This window comes from Macrobrachium rosenbergii, chromosome 51 (assembly GCF_040412425.1).
Source record: "Macrobrachium rosenbergii isolate ZJJX-2024 chromosome 51, ASM4041242v1, whole genome shotgun sequence".
Taxonomy (NCBI): domain Eukaryota; kingdom Metazoa; phylum Arthropoda; class Malacostraca; order Decapoda; family Palaemonidae; genus Macrobrachium; species Macrobrachium rosenbergii.
The window spans coordinates 15709861-15732802 of record NC_089791.1 but is presented as its reverse complement, the minus strand read 5'-3'; the positions used below and the strand labels follow the sequence as shown (position 1 = coordinate 15732802).

At 35.2% G+C, this 22942-nt stretch overlaps 1 protein-coding gene and 1 long non-coding RNA gene across 2 annotated transcripts in view; one reads left to right on the top strand and one right to left on the bottom strand.

Moving 5' to 3' along the window:
- LOC136833144 (uncharacterized) overlaps positions 1-22942 on the top strand; it is a 689668-nt gene that overhangs the window by 251992 nt on the left and 414734 nt on the right. Inside the window, exon 2 of the long non-coding RNA XR_010851369.1 lies at positions 19203-19378. This is a non-coding gene — a long non-coding RNA (uncharacterized lncRNA). The remainder of the gene's footprint in view (positions 1-19202; positions 19379-22942) is intronic.
- The window catches only part of LOC136833143 (uncharacterized), a 492490-nt gene that overhangs the window by 209553 nt on the left and 259995 nt on the right, over positions 1-22942 (bottom strand). The gene's annotated exons all lie outside the window — the stretch shown is intronic.

The window sequence follows — 22942 nt, the reverse complement described above, 5'->3', positions numbered from 1 at the left end:
CTCTCAAGATTGTCTGTGCTAGTCCGTGTGTCGCGTCACTTTTCCATGTGTGTGTGTGTTAATTGTACGAATTTCTTTGATATCGCAACTCTTTTTAAGTCCTATTAAAAAGCAGAGTTTAGTCGAAAAGTTGATATAATATGGTTTATGTTTATCATAGCGACATACACAAAAAAGGGAAATAATCTAAATTTAAAAATCGCAGAATGATAGAATTTTGTCGTGTAAAATTAAGGTAAAGCTTGCTGTGAGATATTGTTCCATGGCTTAAACGTACATTATCCAACGTGTCTACATAACTTCCCGCGTAGGAATACTGTGAGTGAGTGCGTTTTAATGTTGAAATGATAGAGTAACGATTCTGAATATCCAGAGAGAAGTGACAACTGTGTGTCTCCCACGAGAAATAGACCTTTTAGCAAGGGAGTCACGCTTTGCACATCTGTGTATAAGAATTTTTTTTTATTTATGTGTGCTAACTATATTAAACACTTATCAACCTTCGTATTTCATATCAATATTTAGTGCCCTTCCTATTTTCCACGTTTAACAATGACCAATGCCAAGCATCGTTTCCCGTTTTATTTATGTGTATATTTGTTACAGGCAGATAGCAGAACCAGGCATTTCGCGAACTGTCTGAAATTTCAGGCAGATAGCGAAATGCACTTAAAGACATTTTGATCCCGGGGAGGTCTAGTACCAAACACGGCGAAACAGTGACTCATCTACACTGTTTCACCGTGTTAATGCCCCTGGGATTATCAAATGTCCTAAATACATTACTATCTGTGAAATTTCAGGCAGTTCATTGAAATGCCTGGTTTCGCTATCTGCCTGTAACACACACACACACACACACACACACACATATATATATATATATATATATATATATATATTTATATATATATATATATATATATATATATATATATATATATATATATATATATATATATATATACATATATATATATGTATGTATGTATGTATATATATACACACACACACTGTCATTTTTGAGATTCACTCACTTTATAGTAGAGATAGCTTCCTTGTTTAAGGAAGTTCGACCGGAAGTGATGACATGTTGCCACGCCAATTTAGCTAAGGCGCATGCAATACTGCTGGTGTGTTTTGTTTTAAATTTCTATTGTATTCACTTGACGTTCAAGTAATTTTATGTGTGTGCATTATCATACTAATTCTGCAGTACTTTGTTCTCTTAACTGGAACTTCAGCGAGTTACTCTTGGTCTTATAAAGGATTACAGCTTGAACGTAAAGAGGAGTTTTCTTGCACCCAGTTCAAGTAGTAGTTGTGTCGCTTTAATGCCTAGTTTGCATTTCATTTTAGCTTGAAGTTGAACCTTGATGAGCAGTTCTCTCTCTCTCTCTCTCTCTCTCTCTCTCTCTCTCTCTCTCTCTCTCTCTCTCTCTCTCTCGTAGGAGCTAAACAGCTTATGTTTTACATATAATATTCGTTTTCATTTATTATTTATGTATTTGATGTTTTCGTATAATTTTTTTTTATGTAGCACAACGGTTATGGTTTATAGCGAGACAAATTCTTACCCCAAAAATTTCCTTAACTTGTGATGTTCCAGAAACACAATTTTCATTGTCTGTGGAAGAATACCAAATTCCAATTTTACTCTATGCTTGTCAGTGCTGCATTCGCCAGTTTCATTTTTTCTTTGCTCCGGTTTGTGAATTAATCTTGTACACATGTAATATTTATTATATTTTAAACATATATTCTACCATTGTTTATAGAAAATAGGAAATATATTCTGAAATAATTTCTTATGCTCTTAGCTGTATAAACCTATTAAAGGCGTTAAAAACACATTTGTATTTGTTAGATCTCTTTAGGATTGTTTTCATAAATACTCGAATTGTTAATATTAGGAATTATGTTATCTTTTACTCTTAGGTCATAATGATCTATCAATGTTTTTTTTTCTAATGAACGCAGTAAAGGCACGGTTGTAAAATACACTTTATGCTCGGTAGTAGTATCAGATATATATTTCATATTGTTTTTCACCCCTTATATTGTCCTATTTCTTTTCCCTGAGTGATAATTTGTTGTTTTGAGGAAATTTTAGATGAATTTCCATGTATTTCTTTTTCAAACACTTCATATATTCTATGTCTCGGGCATAGAATGTAAAGTATAGATCACTCCTACCGAGGTGTGCAAGGCAATTATGCATTGTCTTCTTTAGGGTCATTAGGGTTAGCTCTGATAATAGAGGTGTATGGAAACCTGAATTTAAATATACAGCTTATTTCTCATATCGAAATCAAACTTATGTTACCTTCGAGATTATTGAAGACGTCAGAAAATTATATACTTCAGCACAAACAGTTGGATTTTATCAAATTAAAACATATTTGTAAAAAGGGAAAAAAATAACTTACCTTGCAATTATGAAAATAAAGAAAACTTTCCTGCGTGACATGGGTAAAAAATAGAAAGTATCGTATTTCATCGTAATGGTGACAATGAATAACGGAATGTTGTTCAGTTGTGCGAATATACGAAGGCAATTAGCAAGCAGTATATTTGGAAGATAACTGATATTACATCAACTGCAGCTGCACCTGTGAGTGTGTAGTTACTCTCTCGAATAATTTCCGTTATCAAACACTTTAGGGCGAGTAGTTTTCTCTCATACGATTTAATAATTTCCCTTATAAAAAAAACATTAGGGCGAGTAGTTTTCTCTTATACAGTTTAATAATTTCTGTTATGAAAATCATTAGGGCGAGTAATTTTCTTTTATAATTTTCTTTTATGCAATTTATTAAATAATTTCCGTTATCAAAAACAATGGGGCGAGTAGTTTTCTCTCATACGATTTAATAATTTCCCTTATAAAAAAACAATAGGGCGAGTAGTTTTCTCTTATACAATTTAATAATTTCTGTTATGAAAATCATTAGGGCGAGTAATTTTCTTTTATAATTTTCTTTTATACAATTTAATAAATAATTTCCGTTATCAAAAACATTGGGGCGAGTATTTTCTCTTATACAATTTAGTAAATCATTTCCGGTATCAAAAACATTAGGAGAGTATTTTCTCTTATACAGTTTAGTAAATAATTTCCGTTATCAAAAATATTAAGGCGAGTAATTTTGTCTTATACAATTTAGTAAATAATTTCCGTTATCAAAAATATTAGGGCGAGTACTTTTATCCTATACAATTTAATAATTTCCCGTATCAAAAACATTAGGTCGATTAGCTTTCTCTTAAACAATTTTTGAATTTAATCTCTCTCTCTCTCTCTCTCTCTCTCTCTCTCTCTCTCTCTCTGTACACAGAAGAGGAACGAATTAGATTTATTTTTTCCGCTTCAGTTCCGATTCGAATATTAATCACGGCCGATATTCGGAAATGGGCGCATTTAAAAGAAATATTTGCTTGGTTAGCTTTTTTATGTGCTCGAATGTTTTTGTTAAGGAATTGATTGAATCTGTAGTATGCAGTTGAGTGAGCTCTTTGAATGACTAAAGAACTTTACTGATCTCTACTTTTATTAATTATATTCCACTTCGAAGTCGGATTTACAAACTTGCTCTATCTTTTAACGCCAGTGCTTGCTTTTATATTCCTCTTTCACTAGTCTGTTGGCATTTATTTTCCTATTTTTTCGTTTCTAATGTAATTATGTTTGTGCCCTGTATTTGCCATATTTTGATACTGAAAATTCCCAGCGTCTTTCTTGTTTTCTGTCTTGTTCATTATTCAGTTACATTTTGTGTTATAACTTCGTGTTATTTTGCGTATTTCATTTCTTACGTTACAGAGTGATTTATTTTCTAACTTTACAAAATTTGTAGATATATCTTGTCCTGTTTTGTATTTTTTTTTTTTACAGTTGATCGTATTTGTATACTTTCACAATTATCATGCTCTGTTAAAGGCTTTTCTGTTCTGCTTTCAGATTTTTGTTCATTTTTCTAATTCTGGTCTCACATAGCTACTTCCGAATATTTTTCTGCACGTTACGATTTAATGGTTCATTCCACTATAATTTTTCCTATCGTATGACTGTTTTTATTACCGAACTTTTGGAGTTCCGTATATTGTTGCTTGTCCTATTCCCCAACTTCACTTTTTCTGCCCGACTTTCATTTGGTAACTTTAATATTATTGCCTTATACCTTATTTTATCTTTAAACTTCTAGTGTTTATTGTCTTTTATTGTTCCCTGTCTTCTTTCCCCAAAGTGGATTTTTTGAAGATCGTAATAGAGACGTCATATAAAAAGGATGATTGACAAGTGTTCGTGATGTTTGAGTGACGCAACATCAGTTCTTAAAGATTGAATTCTCATCTCGACATCTTTATCCTGCCTTAATCACCAGCTCTTCTCTTCCCCTCAGTAGTATACTTTTCGTGATACAGCGAAGAGGAAGAAAACGAATAAATAGATATATTGAAAAGCATGCTGTGACTCTCATCCTTTATCCGGTAAAAAACCAAGAGATATACAGTTTTTTTTTTTATTCTGTTCATAGCATGAGATTAATTTTAAGGAGTTTATTTACTTGAACGTTATTGTGTTATATTATCTTTTACGTTGAAAATCAGGTTTTCTTTATTTATTTAATGAAAAGCATTAATATGTATTCATTCATTATCTCCCATGGAACCACAGGCATTTTCGTTTTCCACTGAATAAAATCCTAAAGTGTTTGCTGACCAACGTCAATATTTATCATTTCCTAACTACCATTTCCTCTGAATTTAGTATTATTTGTGATATAATTTCAACGCACTTAAGTCTTCCTTGTTGTATTTTATAAGGACAGTTTTTAAGAGGTCAGCTTAGTAGTTGTTTGCCGTTTCTCTTAGTTGTCTGTATGTTACAATTGCTTGCTTTTGTGACATCCACGCACAGAAGGAGGCAGTTCCGTTCAGCTGCAGCTGCCAGCGATTGATCGCGTCAGTGAAATTGGGTACTTTTTCTTTCACTACTTTTAAAAGATAATTTTGTCACGATTTTTATTACAAGTTGAAAACTTGAATTACATAGACCCTTATTACTGAAATCCGTCAAACGAAATTTTTTTTATTGTATTCACTGACGTCGACTGAACATTTTTGTTCGTACACTTTGTAAGAACTGACTGCGGTCAAAAATATTGTGCTTGTCATTGATCATCAGGAGTGTATTGTGTCATGCTCATAAAATTGACCTCGAGTTGTTTGGTCGTTGTTTAGGAATGGGGATTTCCTCATATTAGGAGAAAATAATGAGCTCCCGGTGGATTTGTCGAGCAATTTAAGTCTGTGGGGTTTGGATAAGCAAGCTTAATCAATATAGATTGGATGAAATACGAGGGTACAAAGGCCGGAACCAAACTGTTACGAGCTTAATTAGAGTGACCAAGCACGGTCGTATTTCTCCGTGGAAATACACGAGGATTTTCTCTTTCAGACTGTCCTAGTGAAGATACCTTATATTGGGTCAACTTGAGTTGAAAGTATTCGTAAGGTCACATTACCTGGTTGTAAAGTAATGAGCAAGATCATGCTGTCCTGGTCTTTTTGGTTTTATAATTTATAAATTTTCAGCAAGTTACCCAACTCAGAGAATTCTTTGTCGTCAACTAGAGAATGAAAATTCAAGACATTTTTCATTGCTTATCAAAAACGAAGATAGAAAGTCGGACGCAACTACTGTTTATTGTTTGGGCGATTGTCATTTATTTAGTTCATGCATGGGAGTGGTATACACGATTCCTTATAATACATGGATAATAGGCATGCATTACTTTACGTAAAGACGCCATTCAAGATACTTTCTTAGTCTGGAATAACATTCAAACGTATTGAAACATTTTCATATGGTATTTATTAACATCATCGACGTGCAGAATGTCCATGTCTGTGATATATGTAAAGTCTTGATGTCCTCCTCTAATTATTACAGGTCTTCCATACACTTGTTGTGGGACGATTTATTATAGTTATGCTCATTTTTATTGCTCTTTGGAAAGGATTTCATAGTTAGGCTAAAATTTGAAAATAGATCAAAAACATACTGAAAGGGAAGTTGTTCAATAAAAAAAAAATGCTTTCTGCAATATATTGGTCAAAGTGCACGATATATTTTTTCTACAAGGTCAGTAGACCTCTGTTCAGATTACTTCATAAAATAATATTTGTGTGAACCTATATGCAGTATTTTACTTTTTATATTCATTCCCACTTTTGTGAAGATACCGCATTTAAATTCTAACTCTGAATGCCAGAAGCCACGAGTGTTGCGTCGTATCCAATTTTTATATCTATTTTTCTAGACTTCGAAAATCTTATTGTATCGTACATTTTTTATCCTTAATATTGGAAAACAAGAATATTGCCTTTTACTTTTGTATCTGATATTGGAAACAACGAATAGTGGATTATACTTTTCTGTATTATGTTTTTCCTCTTTCTGTAAACTGTGAGTGTTGCATTTTTAGATATTGTTTCGAATATAGGATAAAAGGAGTTCGATTTTTTATTCCGACCTTTCAAAATGACTGAAAATTGAATTGTAAGTGTGTATATTCAAATGGGTTTTTGCTTATTTTTTAGCTATACACTTTTTCCCCCTTGAGGGGTTGGCTTCAAAGGATGTTAGTCTTTTGGTTCTCAGATTGTAATTTTTCACCCTGGCTACGACCCGCAACAGTCACCTAAGCACCTGATACATAATTCAATGCATAGGTCAGCAGATGCATAATGGATTTTGATTGAACCCCCTGGGGATTTGAACTCTACTCTGTCGCAAATAGAACCACTTAGCCAAAGGAAATCATGGAGAGGACCTATTTCTGTCTTCTGTCCCATCAAATTTTGGTGAAATGTTGTTTGGTGAAAATGGATTTCGACCCTTCACTTATACCAAGAGTTTTAAGTTTTTAATTGACTTCGAGCATTTATCAGGGAGATTTCATAAATTCAAATTGATAAGTATTCTTCCACGAAAAGTAAGTGCGTTCTTCAGTGTCGCAAGTTATTTTTATCATCCTAGTTTCTAAAGCTTTACTTTGAACTTAATCATCAGCGTGTGGAATATTGCTGTCTTAATCCTCTGTATCCCTTCTTAATAGGAGTGGATCAGTTCTTTTCGCCAGATCAACGATCCTTAATCTCTCTCTCTCTCTCTCTCTCTCTCTCTCTCTCTCTCTCTCTCTCTCTCTCTCCATTGCTTTAGCAGGTTTTTGTGGTTTTCTTTAATCACTGCCATGGCTATTGGCTACCGTTTCCCACATCAACTCTGTAATCGTTGGTTGTCCTGGTTCAAAGCTTTGGAATTCTCTCCCTGCTTGCTTTTTTGCCTAGCTCCATACATTCTGCCCTTCGAGAGGCAGGTTATCTCTTCTCGTTGGCGTTAAGAACCCTCTTTCTCTACCCGCTTCATTCACTGGTTTGATCAGCCCATGGCTACCTACACTGGGACCTTAGTCCTCCCGTTCACTCGGACCCTGTTAAAGTATATCGTAGTTTTGACTCGTAAGAAAAAAGTAACATTGATTTACATAAGGTTATTTTAATCCATACCTATCGTTTTAATGAATGTTGTTTCAAGGATTCGCATATCAGAAATTTTTATATTTGCATCTTTTCTTAGTAATTTTGTAAATGTAGAAACAGTAATTTTCTAAACGTGTAGAAACGTTCATATCAGTTTGATGTTTTTTCTCTGGGATTCGGTTTTTTTGTTTAAATTTCATTCATGAATCTTCTCAAAAGGTGAATTTTCCTTTAAGCTACAGTATGTTTCAACGCCTTTGTCCCGCCCCCCTTCTCTCTCTCTCTCTCTCTCTCTCTCTCTCTCTCTGGAATACGAAAGATTCCTTAGGAGACAGAAATGTGCAATTTTTTCCTCAATTTCAAGAAAATTCTCGTCTTGGAGAATTGTGCTCCAGAGATCCTTAGGTTCAGGACAAATATTTGCCCTGCGAAACGTCTCGGCAAATGAGTATTAGCCCAGCTCGCTTAACATTGTCCAAAGTTTTGTTTTTCTCGATGTGAAATGAATGTTGGTTTTCTGCCCTTCATGACACGGAATTAAGTGGATTACTCAAGAGAACCAACGCTCCTTGGAAGGGAAGAGAGATAGCAAGGAGGGCTACTTCAGTGTTTACCTACATGTTTTTGGTTTAATTTAGTGTTCGGAACTTACAAAATTGTAATGAGATAACATCATATTTTCACTGAGCTGTTTTTATTTAGCGAGACGTATCTTCAGTATACTCATATATATTTTTCACAAAATATCTCTACTGTTGTCGTGCTTATTTTTCTTGATTGTAGTGTAATGTTTATATATATATATATATATATAGGAACTTATTAAACCTAATTATTGGAATTATTTTGCTAGCTAGATCCTATATAGTATATATATATATATATATATATATATATATATATATATATATATATATATATATATATATATATATATATATATATATATACATATATATATATATATATATATATATATATATATATATATATATATTAAACCATGCACCTTATTTCCCCTTTTTGGGATTAAGTTGCTAGTCCCAGCCCTTCTTCAGCTTTGTTGCAACCCCATTTTAAGAGAATGCTTTCAAATCCAGCACACCATAGTCAAGGGATCGAACCTGGCTCCTCTATGTTTTGAGAAAAACATTTGAACGGCTCAGCTACGGTTGAGTGGTTTGTCATGGTTTTTAGTTATATTAAAGCGAGGGAAAGATTCTGGAGGAATTGACGAGAGGAATAATGTTCCACTGTATGAAGGCAGGTGTCAAATGTTGAAATTAAGAGGGAGGCAAACTATTACTAAGTATAAGTGAAAACATGTATGGTAGAATTTTAATTGAGGAATCTAAACAATTGACAAAGGAAGAACAGTGTAGATTTAGTCAAGGAATAAGATGATTTGATAAGTGTCTTAAACGAAATATCCCTGTGAGAAATTTTATTGATAGAGGAAGAACATTGTAGATTTAGTCAAGAAATAAGATGATTTTATAAAGTGTCTTAAACGAAATATTCCTGTGAGAAGTTTTAAAGCAATGGGAAAAGCTGTATGTATAAATGGACCCAGTAAAGAAGTATGATGATGGAAGTGAAATTTGTGTTAGAATATGTAGTAGGACATTTACTGGTTTGGTGTTAAGTGCGTGATAGAGAAAAGTGTATTACGTTTCGAGTATTGTTAGATATTGTTAATATTGGTTTGCTGCGACAAGTCAGAGATCAGACAGTAGTATATAAGTAGAAAGTTGTGGTATAATACATAGAGATGTCAATCGAGTGTGCATTGTTTGATGTTTGCAGATGATAGGTTACTGATTAAAGATAGTGAAGAGAAACTACAGAAACTACTGGGATAGTTTGGAAATGGGTTTGCAAGACTCGGGAATTGAATGCAAATGTAAGTTCATCCTTCATAGACAACTTAAAATTCATAACTTTCCTGTGATACTAAATAGTGCGAAATGGTGGTTGCTTGTCATGAAACTGCCAACGGTTTGGGATACTAACGCACTTTGTCTCAAGCAAAGGAATACTAAAGGGAAGGAGGGGAGGATTATTGTGGACATATTGGTGGAACGAAATTTTCTTCATTAGTATAGAGTCTATTCCTTTTAAAGTCGAAGAAAATAACTATATACACATCTGCAGGATACAGGTGGGCAAGCAAAAGTATTGATTGATTGATTGATTGATTATGAAATTTAGGTCTTGAAGACCAAGCGCCGGAAACCATCAGGATTATTCAGCGCAGCGATGAAGGTGAAATATATAAATTAATGATGTGATTGATAATGAAAAGGTGAATGATAACATACTGTACTAGTAAAATTCAGTGTTAAAATATGAACGTAAAAAATTAAGAATGATATTAGATAAAAACCATAAAAAATAAATAAATATAAAAATTATATACTTAATGTATAAAATAAATATGAAAAATCCTTAATAAATATACTAAATTATATATTAAATTATATCTCATTAAGGTATTGTCGCCCTTCTGTGTAATGTGAAAGTTACCAATTGGCCGGAATGTTGTGTCTGCAGCACCATGCCTTTCACGGTGTTAAAACACATTTTGCCGCCGTTAATCTAAGAAGTGAATTGGGTTCCGGGTGGTTGACCATTGTTATGGTGACAGCCAGGTTGCGTGTGCTTTATGTCGCATTTAGTTTTCTCCTTTGAAAATTTAATTAAACACAAATATAAATGAATGAACAATGATTGTTTTTGTAGGTGACAGAATCTCTCTATGCTATTATCTTTTCAAGTATCTATGTATATCCCAGTATATTGTAACCAAATAATTTTGTAGAAGCTTTCTGTTATTCATTTGAGTGTGATATGTTATGGCATGTAGGAACGTTTGCCATGATTAAAGTGAATTGGATCAATGAAAATCTTTTAAGTCCCAAAGTAGCTCCTTTTGCAAGTTAGGACTGTCTTCGCATCGTATATGAATCTGGTTCATTATTAATATTTGAAGGATTTCTCGGTTCGTCCTTAGCTCGTGGCCGGTATATTGAAAAACTCCATCATCAACGTCAGTATTTTGTGGAATTGTTTCAAGAAAATCCCTCAATAAATTTTTTCCCAATACACTATCGTCACGAATAAAAGTTTTCCTGCGCCATATCCAAGTCCAGATCTGCATTTAATGGTCCTTGACTGACCTTCCTGAAAAGTTTCATGTGTCCTGATCTAGTTCCTGATTTACAACCAGAATCTCATCGATTTCGGTGGCCCATGGGAGATCCTCTCGAAAAATCTCCCGAAAATCCGTGCTTAAACTTTTACATGAACCCGCTTAGAGACCAACAGACATACACACATACATTGAAATGATTTTTAATTTTCTGATGGAGGTAAAAGATACAAAGAAAAAAATTTACTGGGAACTTGAGTAGTCCTTCCAATTATTTCCAACAATTTTTCTTTTTTTTAGGGGTTACGGTAACCTTACGAAAATTTGAAGTTTTATGAAACGCGGCATGTACTCCTCAGAGCTGGTGTGAAAGCCTCTGTATTTACTAAAGTATTTGAATTACAGGAAACTATTTTTTGACATTCCGAAAAGTCACTTGGCAATGCAGAATATTTTTAAACGAGACCCATGTAAAAAGCAACTTAGTAATCAGCTCTTTATGTTAACATAAAGAAGTTCAGTGAAAGTTGCTGCTGCTTATAACTGTTTCTTTTTATAGATTATCATGTTACTCAGGAGCTTAGCATCATCATATTTTTGTCATTGCATGTTAATCAGGATGCTTATCCCTCCTTGTCTGCTCTTAGTAGGTGTCTCTGTTCACCTGGTTGGAAGGATACCCCTTTATACCCCGTTTTTAATGAGAGGCTCTTAAATGCCCATCCCCTGTCTCTCAAATATTAACCTTCCCAGGTTAATCTTTGTATACCAAGTCCAGTGCAAACAGGGCCATGTGTGTAGATCGCTCGCCGGGGGACGACCCCTTTTGAACACTTGGGGAACCTTTTTCTTTTTGTGCCTGTGTGCGACTTTTTTTCCCCCCCAAGGCTCCTTGCTTCCCTGGTATGGCTATTCGAGAAAATCATGAAGCGTAAATACCAGCTAAATCCGTTTAAATATGTGCTATTCATAGAATTCCTCGTGCGTGTTGAATCTCTCTCTCTCTCTCTCTCTCTCTCTCTCTCTCTCTCTCTCTCTCTCTCTCTCCTCTCTCTCTCTCTCTCTCTCATTGCCTTTCCTTGAATCCTTCCCTTTTTTTTTTGTTAGCCATTGTGGAGTTGCTTGTCCAAGCAAAAAAATAAGAAAACAAGAGTTCTGCTTGGCAAGTAATTTTAGATTTCGGCAAAGTCATTACGCAAATTGGCAGCCGAGGGGCCGCTGGTCCTCTGGGTATTGCTAAAGCAGTAATAATAACAGTAAAAATAATAATAATAATAGTAAATAATAATAACATACATGAAGCTTTCAGTAGTCTTTGGTTTGCAATCCAAAATGTATCAGCTATATTATACTTTTTGTTGAGAAAGTAAATTACATTGACGAAGTAATGAGCAAATGGAAAATAGTCCTGGAACAGAAGTGAAAGGGAGGCAAGAAACGGTCATACAGATAATGAATGATTTCGGCCGCGGGGGCAAGAGAGCAGAAATGATTTATTGTACTAGCCATGTATTCATTCCGTAACAAAAGGATATGAGGCTCTCATTTGCATTTATATTTTGCTCGAAGTTTTGCTCTCTCTCTCTCTCTCTCTCTCTCTCTCTCTCTCTCTCTCTCATTATTGTAATGTATCAACCCTAGCAGGATTTTTAGAAGGACTGGTTGGATTATCTAGTCCATAAATGTAATTTCAATGAAGGTACATAAATGTACCTTCATTGTGAGATGTAAGTATGTTCCGTATTTCTGTGTGTATGTATAAAAGGCGAGTGAGTAGTAAGGGTTTTCTGTTTACAAGGTCAATGGATTCCAATAGAATTTGTCTTGGCCAGATTCCTAAATTATTCGTGGGCTCATTATTATGAATTTGCCTCGCTCTATGGCCTTGTTGAGAAATGCCATGGGAATTTTAGGTTGTGGTTTTTATTATATTTATTGGAACTTCGTTTTATTTTTTTTTTTACCTTACCTTTTGTAACAGTAAAATGTAGAGAAAAACTTTTTCGCTTTAATATAAATAAATTTTTCTCTCATGATGTTTCATTTTTGCCCAGTAGGAGCTGTTTGAAAATGTAAGAAAAGTATAGGTATCTATCCTCTCTCTCTCTCTCTCTCTCTCTCTCTCTCTCTCTCTCTCTCTCTCTCTCTCTCTCTCTCTCTCAATATTGTATGGTGTATGTTTATGAGTTAATGTATTTACATATATATATATATATATATATATATATATATATATATATATATATATATATATATATATACTCTGTATATATACTGTATATATATTATTGTGGAAGGGTTTTCTTGACACGCAGAATAACTAAGAAAACTACGGTGCATGTCTGTTTCTAAGTATTAATTTCTGATGCGCCGGTAAAGAGGGAAATAAATCTCCAAAATGTTCAATAAAATTTTCCAAGATGTTTTGAGGGCAATGCCTTCAAGCGTTTAGCATATGTATATATGCTTTGCCATATAAGTATAGTACTCCAAAACAAATTATTTGGTCTTGGTGTTGCCTGTACATTCAGCTTTCTAGAGGTGATTTAAGACTTTGCGAAATGATCCCGCATCGTTTCTCCTGAATGTAAGACTAGTCAGAATATAATATTTCACTCCCCCCAACATAAGACTTTACTGTATTTGTATTTTTAATGTGTGCATGCTTGTTTGCACGTCATTTTGTTTATTATTTTGTGTGTATTTCTAGTGGATAGAAAATGTCGTTTGGTCTTATATTCCTGTGTGAATTACCTCTTATATGTGTTGGTGAATTAGGGTAAAAGTTTTTTTTTTTCTTCCAAGCAAACTGTGCGCATTCACAGCTTTTGTAAAAATATTCGAATTTTTTTTTTTTCTGAACAGCTATATCTCTTGCTTTTTTGTTTGGCTGGTGCAGTGTGGAAGTTACTACCGTTTTTGAGCTTTTCTTTATTCTCTTGTACCCCTGCCTTGTATCATGACTGCAAGGCTATTTTTTTGTATTTTTTTTTTTGGTAACGCTTACCGCATTATAATTTCGTCATGTTGAATTCTTATTGGTTTTGAGTTTTATCACTACTATTTTATTTTGGTAAGGCAGAACGATTACGGTAGCTAAAGATGTTTTCCTCATTTTTATTATATCACTTTACTTCAGTGTATCATAGTGAAATGTTTTTTCTCTTGATAACCAACAAGGTACTGTTTGGTCATTTGTGCAATAACACTTGCACAATATATCCTACAAGTAGTGGAAGGCGATAATTTTTCAGTTGCAGTAAAAGCAAACTTTGAATTATGTATTGGTTGAGTGTTTTCTGTATAGAAAAGGCGATGGACGTCATTGCTGGCGTTAATGCTGGAGCTTGTGATTTTATTGTCAATGAATTTTGAAAAATTTCTTTGTAAAAAATCGAAGTTTTGTCTAATAATAAGAAAAACAAACGACAGATATCATCATGAATTGTAAGTGCATTTAAGAATGTAGATACATGTAAAATAAATAAATGCTGGTTAAAATTTAGCTCGGATCAGTTACACACGCACACACACACATACACACACACAAATGCATGTTCTCTGAAGGAGACCCCTTTGGGAGTTCCGCCGACAGTGTCTTGCACTGCGAGTTTTTAGGCGGTGCTAAAGGTCCTTCGCAGATTCCCTGAAGACCCTGATACTTTGATTTCTGTCTTTTGCCTTTCATCTGTTCCCTTTGGTCTTGTCTGACCTAGCTGTCCAACTCCTTCAACGCTACCTGGCTGTAAGTTTCACCTTTAACTTGAAGCCAAATCCATTTCGTCCAGTCTATTAGAGTCGAGAAGTGTAACTGTTTTCTTTAATAATAATGTTACTACTACTGCTATTACTACTACCAATTACAATAATAATAATAATAATAATAATAATAATAATAATAATAATAATAATAATAATAAGGATGGCAGAGAGAGAGAGAGAGAGAGAGAGGGGAGGGGGAGGACCGACAGAGAGGAATATATGTCGTCTTGGTGTGCTTTTATGCACGTACATGTATATAATCGTCACTTTCTCATCTACACCGACCCATCAATATATTCTTTAATCATTCGCATGGTGTGTGGCCTTTTATGATTTTTCTCTTAGAGACACCAGGGACTCTTAGTGATAAAACAGGAGAATTGTCAGGTGGTGTTGGCGCAGGAGAGAGAGAGAGAAGGGGGGGGGGATGAGTTGATGCCATCAAATATCTTAACTTGTGGAGATGAAAAACCATTTCAGCTGAGGCCCAGAAGAAAGAGACCTTAAGGGAAAATCACACACACTTTGTTTTCACTATGACTCTAAAAAGTTGTTGTCGTCAAGAAGTTTTAAGAGCTTCCTCCAGTCTCTTGTTGACAGTACGAAGGTTAGCTGGGATTGAGGGAGTGGGGACGGGTAGGACACAGGAAGAAGGGGAAAAGATTCATCGCGAGAGTGAGAAAAATTTCTCACCCCCTTCTGAAGTCCTCCTGGGGAGGTAATGTGTGCTGCTGGCATAAGTTGTCCGATCTCTTTTGTTGGGTAGATGGCTGTACTGAATTGACGTTTACTGGCATTTGTTATTTCTAGTACGTGGTACGTGTCTGTTTTTATTCGATTCTTTGATGCCTTTCAATTTTTTGTTTGATTTCTAGAGAGGAAGGCCATATTGGTTATATGCTCTAATAGTATACGTACTATTTTATACATACATTTGTCTCTGCTTGGGGTTCTTGTGTCGTGTTTTCCGTACGTAATTACACAAAACGAGCATGTTTCGAATTACACTATCCTAGATTACTTCTTGTCCCTGCCTTCATCCTAAGAAATCTTTCCTTTCGATATATATACTAGGAAGATCATGTGCGCATCCTGAGACTAACTATTAACTCGATTCTCCTAAGGTATTCCCACACGTAATGGAGTCAGTGGCAAATTCAATATGATATCTGCACCTGAGAGCACATCCGTTATTAGCGTATTGCTCCATATCAGGGGAATGTCAGAATTACGCTGCACCTGTCTCATGTGGTAATCGACCCAAAATTACCATACAACCTGTGCCCTGAGGTGCAGACGGAAGACGAAAGGCTCGGATGGTGTTGATAAAAACACTAATGGTAATGTGCGAGGAAGGGAAAATACGATACTGCTCTCGTTGATAATGCTCTTAGTTGGCGTTCGGATGTTCCTTGTAGACCGACAAGATAATTTTTTCTTAGTTTTTGCTGACGATTTTGTAATTTTGAAACCCTTCTCTCGACTCCCCACCCCTCTCTCTCTCTCTCTCTCTCTCTCTCTCTCTCTCTCTCTCACACACACACAACAAACACACACGCACACACACACTCATTTTACACATTTTGTTTATAATCCATGGCTTTGGAATTTAGAAAATGAACAATTCCCAGAACTAAAGCTAACGATGGTTTCTAGAATAAAAAAGTTATAAGCTTCACTGAAAATGAGCGTTTTCTACCAATACTATTAGGAATGCACATTAGTTGGCGATGTAGCATAAGAACCGGTACGTAGGTTCAATGTATGCTGGATCCATGTCCACATGGATCTTGGATGTATGTATCAGTTTTGTTGAAGAGGAAACCCGGTTCTTAAATATATGTAAATGGGGCCTATCCAGTACACGCAAGAAAGAACTGAAATGATAAAACTTCATTTTAATTGCAGAAACGGCAGTAAGGGTAATTGCAAGGGCTTGCGTATCTATTTACAAATTCCTCCTCTAGAGGAGCGGTCATGGCATCGGTTTTTTTGCAAGGTTTCCTTAATTAGTTTCCTATTTTAAAGTATTGATTTCTATTGTACTTAGTTTTTTTGCCACTTTGATCATGAATCCATAACGAAATTGATATGAGCTTCCTTTCCGAAGTGTTTTCTATATTAATATTCGCCAGTTGCTATATAAAATAATAACCGATACATATCGGAAATCGTAAAGAGATATCGCAATATTTATCGTGCAAAACATCCTGAACGATACCCATCCTAAATTATTACCCTGTGATCTTTTGGCACACTCAGTCTAAAGTTGTATTTAAAATTCCGACGGTTTTGAATCAGTTCTTCGTTTGTTTATGATTTTTGTACTTTTACCCTTGGGTGTGGTGAAGCACACCTATTTGTATGATAAACACCAATTTGTGTATTTTCATCGTCTGAGGTTCTTGACTGTGCTTTCCTGCCAAGTGACCTTGAATGTCGGTGAGTGTTTATAGATCGAAGTCACAGTGTAAGACAAGACTTCATTTCGTTAACGTTTCCGCAGTTCTATGATGCGCACTGCGCGCTCCTTCATGTTCAAGTGCTTTGAAATTGCTTTTTTATTGTCCTACCAGTGTACCTCTCCAGTAAAATATGAAGGCAATTTTTAAATAGATTTGCAGTTGCACTGCTCTTATATCAAGTTCATCGTGTTGTTCTCCTTCTTTTGTATCAGTTACATTGTGTTCTTTTTTTTTTTAGGATTTTGTGATTGTTGAACGTGGGATTCCTCACTCCCAGCCTGTGTGTGCTGCACGCAGAAAATCATATATGGGTGCACGTTGGGTCTTATAAAGTAGGACCACCCCCCCCCACCCCCCCCACCCCCACACACACAAAAGAATCTTGCAGAAATCTAAAATAAAAATAAAAGGCACAGGCGACATGAAAGTCACGTTCCTCTTAATGCTTTCCACGTGCTGAGTACTGAAAGTAGCTCTGAGTGAGAATAAAATGTTCAGAAAATCGTCATTGGTGTTTGTGGCGAATAAAAAATTCAGACAAGGTAATTTGGTCCATTCATAGCCATGACAAGAATAGTATTACGTGGAGAATTGAAAATCAAGCTTATTTCTAGAACGAAATGAAAATGAATGGGCGCAATTTCCATCCATTCATATTACAGAATGTCCAGAAGAGTTTGTCTGTTTCATCTGAAATATTTTCTGAAAAATTTCCATTTCGGATTGATGCTTTCTCGATGGTGGAAGGTCTGTGAATTCCTTTTATTGTTACCGAAGGATAGAGTCTGAGTCGTGTTCCGGAGACGTAACCCATTCTTGTCGAAGGGATATATCGACTTCTGGTTAAGGATTGAGAATTAATTGTTCCTGAAATAAATGGCATCAGGCTAAATAATTCTTCTAGTTGTTAATTGTTTTCTTGCCAAGTGTAAATTTCAAGTTCTAGGTGTTCCAATCTCCTTTTGTGCTAAAGCACTAGGTATTTATTTTTCAGAGGAAACTTGATTTTTTTTATTGAGCTTGTAAACAATCTTCAGTTGATTTCCCAGAATTTACCGGAATTTTTCTTGAAGAAAGTCAGATTATTGTTAAGAAAAATAACCTTTATATTTCCAATTTGGTTACATTCTTCTTGTTTGAAAATGCAAAATTTTTTCCAGGTCGTTAGTTGTGAATAATTAAGCTTTAGTAATTTAATAGAATGCAAACGTTATGTTTTAAGGTTTTGATTCAATTATATACGAAATCGGAATCTGAAAAATTTTGCTACGCAACAAGTCATCATCTTGTTTATTAGCAAAACACGTATAAATATTAAAATGTCCTATGATTCAAAAAGCCACCTGAGGTTTGGAAGTGCAAATAGTCTTTAAAGTTTTAGCTCATCTGCTGTTAAGACTCCGAAAATAGCTGCTAGTCATCCTTTTCAAACTTTACCCAAAATGGCGCCAGACAGTCACGTCAGCGTTTTTTTCCTGGTACCTATGTTATTTAACTCATGTAATACTGGAGCTCGCCTGAATATTTGGACGAATGTATAGAATACTTACATACGATCATCACCATTTAGGAATCTTTTTTAAATAGCCTGTTACTCTAGTGTAGTGCTTCCTTTAGATTCTTCATGATGACGGGAACGTGCCCAGCAAGTATCTAGACTTCTAATAAAAATTAAATCTTGGTATATCAGGCAAAAACCGAAGCGCGGACAACGAAAGCTTGAGATTCTCCTGCGCATGCCTCCAACCATCAGAGGGATCGTTGTACCCTTGGGTGTTTTCATTTACAAAATGGCTAAAATTGTCGAGGAAAAAAAATCTGTGTAGAGAGAAAAGACAGGCTTCTCCCTTTTATCACATGTATTTTTAAAAGGAAGAAATCGAGGAAGGCTAAGGGAATTGATAACTGCTGCATCAACGCAGGACAGAGATAACATTCATATTTTTTTGTTATGTGTCGAGATTAGGTGGCCCGAACCACCCAGATAGCATACTGATGAAAGGGTATAAACTTCAAGGGGCCGTCGAAATATGCGTTTCAGATTTCGTTTTAATATTCATAGAGAGAGAGAGAGAGAGAGAGAGAGAGAGAGAGAGAGAGAGAGAGAGAGAGAGAGAGAGAGAGAGACATTTGAGCCAGTGCTTCGAGACATTCAAGTCTGTTGATTTATTTTATTTAAATATATAATATATGGTGTAACAACTGGGAAAATAACCTCGACGTCACGTATAGTAACCTCGTGAGGTCAGTTTGTGACTTTTTGAAATTCGTTTCAGGTATTGTATGAGAGATGCCTCCTCCTCATATTTGCCTGTAAACAAGAAGAAGATGAAGACGAAAAAGGCGGAGAAGAATAAGGCACTATGTTACAAACAAGCCGAGCGTTAAATAGGATTAGAGCCGTCTCCCCTCACATTGCATCCAGGCCCGAAATAGATGCATTTTTGACACGGTAAGGGTCTTTAGCCATTATTCGCCTGTGTTGTCTTACCCCCTTTTCTTAGTTCTCTCCAGTTCCCTGTTCAAAGCACGCCCTCAGTTTCCTCCCTCAGGAAACGTTTCCTTCACACCTTCCCTCAAAATTCTCTCTTTCATTCTTAACGCAGAATCCGTGCAATTCCTACACGAAGCCATCCTTCCTTTATCCTCTTTTTCCTCTTTTCATCCCTTGTCTTTCTCTTCCTAACCTGTGTTTCTCTGCACCTGGTAGGAATAAATTAGGTATTTATCAAGGCCTAAAACAAGATAAGAAGGAGCAAAGCAAACGCTGGTGTGCCAGGTTTAATCCCGTTTGATGGAACCGCTGTGGAGGCATATTCGCCCTTGTTTACGGTGCGTTTTAGTGGCCAGATATTTTGTCGCGAATGAGCGATGATACGACGCGATCTCCTCATAAGGTACTCGGATGAGACTCATGCCAAAACCCTCCTTCCTTAAGTTCCTCCTCCTCCTGCTCTCCTCCATCGTTACGTTCTTCCAGACCCATTTATTTAAGCAACGAAACTCAGTTCTCGGACATCATCATCATTACAAATATATATGTTGGTTCATGTTTATCCTTATTTTCTTATCTTTGCGCTATTATTTATTTTCACATACTCCTGCATACACGCACATTCACATGCACACACACACACACACACACACACACACACACACACACACACATATATATATATATATATATATATATATATATATATATATATATATATATATATATATAATGGATGTGCAATGTATGTGGTAGCATATAGTGAAAATTGTGTCAATAATATTGTATTAGCATTGCTTTTTCTAATGACATTCAGTCATCATCATCAACCTTCTTGCATCTATTCCCGTATTGCAAGACTCGTGTGTCATCAACCTGAAAGACATGGGACGCAGATTCGTGCAACGAAGCTCACAGATTTCGAATGTGAACAAGTAATTATGGAGTTTCAAAAGAGAAATGAAATTTCATAATCCTTGTCGAATTTTTAAACTTATTTCACCGAAGGAGTAAGTAGCTTGGCCACTAAAGGAAGAAGCAGATTTGTAACCTCCGGCAGTGCTTTCTGAAATGCTTTATATATCGCAAAACGTACTCGTTATGTCAGTTTTATTTTTATTAGTATGATAACCACCGCCTTTTGATGTCTGCACCTAAAATCTCTCTTTCCCTTTTACTTACATTAGGAAGGTAAGGTACAATGCTGCTGATCCTTTTGCCCCAGACATTCCGGTGGCTTCCAGGTCATCCAAAATAAAGAAAGCGTTTTCAATTTCCGGATTTTGAGGACAAGTGAACGAAATTTTGTTTATATATATATATATATATATATATATATATATATATATATATATATATATATATATATATATATGTATGTATGTATACACACTATATATATGTATGTGTGTATGTATATACGAGTATATGATATGTATATATATATAAATATATATATATATATATATATATATATATATATATATATATATATATATATATATATATATATATATATATATATATATATATATATTATTCATATATTATATATTTTGCAGGCTGAATGATTATAACTTATCAGTTTTTTTTAATATATTGATTTGTTCAGTGCATGCATTTTCATTTGTGGATGAAGTTGCCATTCATAATTTGTTTATTGAAGAGACGACTTTTCAAATGTGAATCCTATCTCGTGAACTTATGTCATTGACAGTACAGTTTGTGAGTTATTATAAGTTATGATTCCATCCAAATTATTATCCATTAATCCCAAGTTCTACTCTTTCTCCTTGAGCATTACACAGCCTCTGCCTTGTCATAATTGTCGCTTCCTCACACCTATTCTACATTTTGCTTTGATATAGGTCACACTTCAGACGGTCGACGTAACGCAAAGGAGGTCTTCCGTCTCCTCTCTTTCCTCTGTATTTCCTCGGAGAATATTTTTTTTCTTGGAACTAGAGTGCCAGCCTTTCTTATGAGATTTGCGCTGACACGAAGTCTTTTCCCACTTAGTGGGTTTTAATGGAGTTGGAATTGGCCCTTTTCAGGGCATCCTCCTTATCACTATGATTCCAGTGTGTCCAATGAAATTTCAAGTAATAGTAATTAAGGCTATTACGTCTCTTGACGTGCTTGTTAAAAAAACTACTATTGGCAAGGGCTTCGGCAAAATTGCCGAAAGAGGAGTATGAGCAACAGCCTTTGATCTCTCAGATGTAAATCCTAACATTTGTTTTTGTTGTGCGCCGTGTGGTAGACCTTATTCTCTCCGACTAGGAACCACTATCAAACCCAGTTACTCGATAAATATTATTCATAGTTTAGAAACATTAATGTACCAAGCACAGACTCCGAAATTCAGAGTACATTTGTACTGACATTAGTGTCACGTATTAAGATGATTTTAAATGAAGTGTTGAACTCTGGTCATTGACCTTCAGGAATTGTAATAATAATTTTCTCAGCATTGAAACTACTGCTAGCATTTCCATGCGAAGTCCACAGTACTCAGTGCGTTGCGGTGAGCAGTCTACTTTAGTAGATTGCGGTTCTACAGTTTATCTAGAAGCACCAGGTTATTTCTGTAAAGTCAGGTGTCATTTTGTAATGGCTAAGGAGAAGTTTATTTGTTCTCATTATCTGTCGCATACCTTCCCCCTCCTCCATTTTTTGCATAAAATGAGAGAACCGGAAGGGTGTTTCTTCGTTTGTGTCTTGGGCTGCTGCCACGATTGATGGTCATAACGCGGACTTTTTCGTTTTTTTTTTTCGTAGAATGTTCTTTTTTATATCCCTGGCCTTGCTTTAATCTTCCTGTCTCTGCAGTATTTTTTCTCCCTTCTCCAGCACTTCTCCCTCCTGTTTTCCATATTCCTCGTTACTACGTCCTCCAACATTCTTGGATGTAAGCAAAAATTGGCCCGGGAATATGAATAACATTAAAGGGGTGGTTTATGTTACCTAATATTCTTTTTCTCATTACAGAACTTAAGGCAAATGGTACTGGGGATATCTTTTGCGGAAAAAGATGGGTTGGAGTTAAGTGAGGGAAGTCAAAAGAAAATTGTATTTGTCCCTCACGTTTGCACGTATTGTTTAGTTTTGCTTATAAGGTTTCGTTCTTGTTAGTTTTTATTTCATTCTGTTGGCTGATTTGTTTTTTAATCAGAAATTCCTATAGCAGGATGCGTTTTTTTTATCAATTCTTAGATATTTAACCAACTTTGTTATCGATTAAAGGTTTTGTATTGTGGAGTTTTGGATTGTATTACCATGCAGTAGTGAGATTCCTTCAGATGCAGTACGTATTGGGTGTATTATGCAGAGAGCAATTTTTTACTGTAAAACTCAGTTCACTGCATAAATTAATGATAATCCATTTAACAAGTAAAAATGTTTATTTTGCATCTAAACTAAAATAGTTCTACGAATTATTTTGAAAATTTTTAGCATCCTTCCAGAAATTTAAGGCAGTCGTTTTATGTAGATTAAGAATATACAATTAAGAGTAAGAAA